The following is a 5,258-nucleotide window of genomic DNA, read 5'->3' on the forward strand; positions in this document are numbered from 1 at the left end:
AGTGCCTTCTAGAGCGGTCGGTTATGCGTAAAGTTGGAACCAATACTGGAGAAATCGTTTGTAGGCTTGAATAATTTTTTATTTTTATTTTTTTACAACAGATATAAAATCCTTGAAAATAAAATTTACTGCTGATGTCACAAATCGATGCAATCTTATTTTTTATGAAAATATAATTTTTTCTACGTTAAGATGTTCGTGGCTTTGCCAACGTGTAACGTTAAAGAAATTTTTGGGTATTTTTTGCGGGGATTTTAAACTAAACAAGAGACACTTCATGCTTTCAGTTTTGTCAAAAGGGCGATACCTCAGGAACGGCTAAGGGTACTACGTTGAAATTATCAGGACATGTTCAATGGTAAATTGAGCTAAATCAAAATACACCATTTTCAAATTATTTGATTTTCTTTTGCGTTTTTTTTTATCTTTGTCTGATTTTGGCTTTTTGAATGACAATTTTTTCCAAGTCTTGATTGGCAAATTTTCCGTTTACCATGAAAATTTGCAATAAACTTTGATATTATGGGAAATGTTTATAAAAATCTCAAGACAAAGTGATAAGTTAATTGAAAGTCATTTGTGTATTGCAACCGAAATTAAATTTGTGACAAACTTTCTTACTCGTATCCTTATATAGCCTTTGACAATCCTTGTTGAATTATCGCTTCTCGGCCTTTTGGCTAAGATCAAAGTGTAGTATATGTTCTTATCAGCTTAATATCTGATACCGTCCCTACATGGGGCCCAGAATATTAACTGATTTTGGGAAACCGGAGGGATGTCGGGGCTTGCTCCGCTCCCTTCACGTGTTGGCCCGGTATTGCAGTACTTCGAGGATCAGCTTACCCCTTTCGAGGGGAAATCAAAGTCCATGAACCCTAATCAATGACTCATACTGCATTTCTCAGATTTCCTGGAAACCACCCCTATAGGTCCCTAGCCCTTGAATATATTGAAAATACTTTTTTTTTCATCTGAAAAAAAGAAAATTTGCTTATAATTTACGAAATTCAATGGTGAAAAAGCCAATGACCACTCGCCATAATTAAATTAAAATTCCCAACTTGGATTGAAGTCCCCAAGCATCTTTTTTAGAAAATAGAATGCAACTATTAAATGCTGAAATTTAAATTGAACCAAGATTCGAACAGAATTGCCACTGGGTTCTCAGAAATAAGTTTCGACTTTTCAGTCATATTGATAACAGAGTGAGAAACCCCTGGTTTTCTTTTCTCAAAAATGTAAAGTTGCATTTAAAGGATTAAGACGTTTGCATATGAAAATGAAATGGGGCATTGCTATTTTCAAAAATAATTTAGAGACTTGATTCATTGATGTGAAAAAGTTTTGTAAACCTGCATCTGGCTAATAAATTGGAGTTTCTGAGTGACATTAACTAAACATACTTACCTGGCTGGGGAGCTGCCTTGATCATGAAGAGGAAGCACTGCCAGGGTGAGGGCTTTCCAATGCACTTTGGATTGACCTCTGTGATTACCCCGAATGGGGATAACTCAAACGCGTAATTTTTGGTAGTGGAGGACTGCGTTCGCGCCGACCCCTGTCCACATTCTGAAAAGTTACAGAATGTAACTGAAATGTCATTTGAGCCTCTTTTATATGTCACATATTTATCAATTGTAAGCTAAATTCATACAATCATAGATTCCTGATGCATTTTGTTTTAGAAAATACTCTGTAATTATTGACGAATGAAAGATCTTAAGCCGAACTGGCAAGCTAAAATCATACAATCATAGATTCCTGATGCATTTTGTTTTAAAAAATACTCTGTAATTATTGACGAATGAAAGATCTTAAGCCGAACTGGCAAGCTAAAATCATACAATCATAGATTCCTGATGCATTTTGTTTTTGAAAATACTCTGTAATTATTAAATATTGATTTTTAATTTGAACTAGGAATCGAATCAAATGTCTTAAAATTTAGATAAAGTCACAAAGGCTAGTCTTAAAAAGTGAAATGCCCTTGGTCCCCACACATTTCATCAAGTTAATTGCGTTGGCAACATATCAAACTAAATATTCCTTCACTACCTTCATGGTTCTTGGAATATTTAAATAGGGGGGCCTTTGGCTACAGCCATTGTGATCCACCACTCAGTTACATTACAATTATTTTTGAGCCTGATTACTGAATATTTATGTTATTTTCTGCGGATGTAGTTTCCGTACCATGTCATTTAAGTTGCCCATGAGTTGCTGCTCATTGAATATGTTTTCTCATCATGTGATTTTTTGCCCGTATTTACTTGATTGAACATTGAATTCCTTGTAGCTTTCGAACCTTGTTAAAATTAAATAAAAAAAACAAGTTTTTTTTAACTGAAAGTAAGGAACGACGTTAAAGCTTATAACGAACAGAAATTAGTCCGTATATGATGGGGACTGTGCCCTCCTCCACACCTCACACTTTCGGCTAAAGTTTTTATTTTTTAAAAAAATAGAGTCGTGATAAAATCAAAAATTAGCGGAAATAGCGGGGCGTTTAGTAGGGGACCACCCCCTTCATATACGGAATAATTTCTGTTCGTTTTAAGTTTTAACGTCGTTCCTTACTTTCAGTTAAAAAAAACTTGTTTTTTTTTAATTTTTGAACGTTTTTGAATTAATGCAGGTTTTGATTTTGGGTCACCGGTACATGAATAATTAAAACAAAATTTGCATATTAATTTTACTTTTATATTTTTAAATGGCTTTCTCGAAACTTGTTTAATTTTATTTACGAACGTTTTTATTAGTAATAAATATACGTAACTTAAGAATTAACTAACGTAACGAACTTCTATATTCATATATTTTAATGCGTATATTAGGTGGCTCGCCCACTAGTCAATACCTCGCTCTTTAAGCTAAAGTTCGAATTTTTTTCCAATTCTTTAAAAATGACCCCTTAATCACAAAGGCCGTTATTTAGAATAAATAGCTCTTATAAAAGTACTAAAAAATCTTTGGCTTAAAGAGCGAGGTACTGACAAGGGGGTGAACCCTATCATACACGTAATATTTTCTGTTCGTTTTAAGTTTTGATGTTACTCCTTATTTTCAGTTTGAAAACTTGTTTTTTTTATAATAAATTTTTGATCTTTTTTTTAATAATGCTGGGAAATCCGGTGCCCCCTTCATAGCAATGTCCCTTCCCCCCTGGAAACATCCTTCATGGAAAGGTCCTCCCATATGACCCCCCACCCACCCATCCCCCGACTACCAGCCAAAAAACCCCTGTTAACGGCTGGTTAATTCCTAATAACCAATACTATATGCTAACATTGGGCAAAGCTTATAACTTTAAGCGCTCCCTCCGGGAACTTTGGGGGATTAAGTCATCCTAAAGGACATATGTATCATATTTTTAACCATGCTGAACAAAATGGCTATCTCAAAATTTAGATCAGGTGACTTTGGGAAAAAAAAATGAGATTGGGAGGGGGCCTAGTTGCCCTCCATTTTTTTGGTCCCCTTTTTTCTAAAATCAGCCACATTTTCTCAGGCGCGTGACTTTTGATGGAGCCATTAGTGTCAAGATGACATTAGGAATTAACCTAACTTTACTTCCCGATTGTGTACTGTATATTACACAAGTATCATTTAAGCAGTGTTGTTAATATAAAAAGTTAATCATTTATTTATTTAACACGATAATTTTATTTCAACTTTTTTTACATGTCTTAGAATGAACAAGTACACAATATGGGATTATTGAGGCAATTATGGATTTGAACATCAAAGACTGCAACCACCAATCACCCTCGCCTCAAAGGCCCTCAACCTCCAAGGTCCCTTTTCTCCAACCTCCAAGGGGCCCCTCTCCCAAATTTGTGGGGCCCAAACCCCCCAATTTTTAGGGGTTTTTTACGTTTAGTTTTTTAACAGGATAATTTTAGTTTAAGTTTTTTTACATGTCATAGAATGAATAAGTACACAATATAGGATTAGTGAGACGATTATGGATTTGAACATCAAGGACTGCAACCATCAATGACCCTAGCCACCACGGACCTCAACCTCCAAGGTCCCCTCTCACCAACCTCCAAGGGGTCCCCTCCCCCAACTTTTTGGGGCCCATTCCCCCATTTTTTATCCTTTTGTGAAGTTTATTTTTTTAATATGATAATTTTATTTTAACTTTTTTTAAATGTCTTAGAATGAACGAGTAAACAATATGAGATTAGTGAGATGATTATGGATTTGAACATCAAGGACCACAACCACCAATGACCCTAGCCACCAAGGCTCTCAACCTCCAAGGTCGAATCTCTCCAACCTCTAAGGGGTTCCCTCCCCCAACTTTTTGTGGCCCATCCCCCCATTTTTATACTTTTTCGAAGTTTATTTTTTTAACAAGATAATTTTATTTCAAATTTTTTTACCTGTCATAGAATTACATAAAACATACTTAAAGCATAAAAAATCACATTTAAGCTACATTTCTTAACGTTTGTAGATGTGTATTGTCTGAAACCTATGATTTGGGGTGCTGGATTTACTATTTCGCACTTTTCTTACATAGGTTTCATAGCCTGTCGTAGGTGTGTGATTTTTGAAATCTATGATTTGGGATGTTTGGTACAATATTTTAGACTTTTCTTAGCAAAGTTTCTTAACCTTTTTGGTTTCTTAAGCAACACACGTTGATGTGTTTCGTATGAAAGTCATGATTTGGGATGCCTAGTTTTCTATTTTGAACCTTTCCGAGCTAGATTTCCTAACCTTTTGTAAGTGTATGTCTTGTTTTATTAATAATATTTGATTTTCTAATCAAATTGGGTTTTAATTTTCAGAAATAAGAACATCCAATGTTTAAAATACATCTGATTTTATCACTATTAGGTTTTTTTCTTTTAATAATTGGGATACATTTTTGCATATTTTTTTTATATTTAAAGTTTGGTTTTATAAGAACATCCGTGTTTAAAACACATCTGATTTTATTAATAATATTTGATTTCTTTTGATAATTGAATATATTTTTGTATATTTTTTAATAAAGTTGGGTTTTAGTTTTCAGAAATATGAACATCCCAGTTTAAAATACATCAGATTTTATTAGTAACATTTTCTTAGCTTGGTTTCATAACCTGTCGTAGATGTGTGTTGCATGTAACTCATGATTTGGGTTGTCTAGTTTGCTATTTTGGACTTTTGTGAGCTAGATTTCCTAACCTTTCATATGTGTGTGTCTGGTTTTATTAATAGTATTTGATTTTCTAATAAAGTTGGGTTTTAATTTTCAGAAA

General features: G+C 34.0%; 2 non-coding genes across 2 annotated transcripts; both read left to right on the forward strand.

Moving 5' to 3' along the window:
* The first annotated feature begins 660 nt into the window (after positions 1-660).
* On the forward strand, positions 661-851 carry LOC148944837 (U2 spliceosomal RNA). Its single transcript, XR_016142781.1, has one exon. It is a non-coding gene; the product is annotated as a U2 spliceosomal RNA (small nuclear RNA).
* A 551-nt stretch (positions 852-1,402) lies between these two features.
* LOC148944838 (U1 spliceosomal RNA) lies at positions 1,403-1,564 on the forward strand. The gene has a single exon (XR_016142796.1). It is a non-coding gene; the product is annotated as a U1 spliceosomal RNA (small nuclear RNA).
* Positions 1,565-5,258: the final 3,694 nt, after the last annotated feature.

This window comes from Artemia sp. Qi Xiang Cuo, chromosome 13, assembly GCF_049724085.1.
Source record: "Artemia sp. Qi Xiang Cuo chromosome 13, ASM4972408v1, whole genome shotgun sequence".
NCBI lineage: Eukaryota > Metazoa > Arthropoda > Branchiopoda > Anostraca > Artemiidae > Artemia > Artemia sp. Qi Xiang Cuo.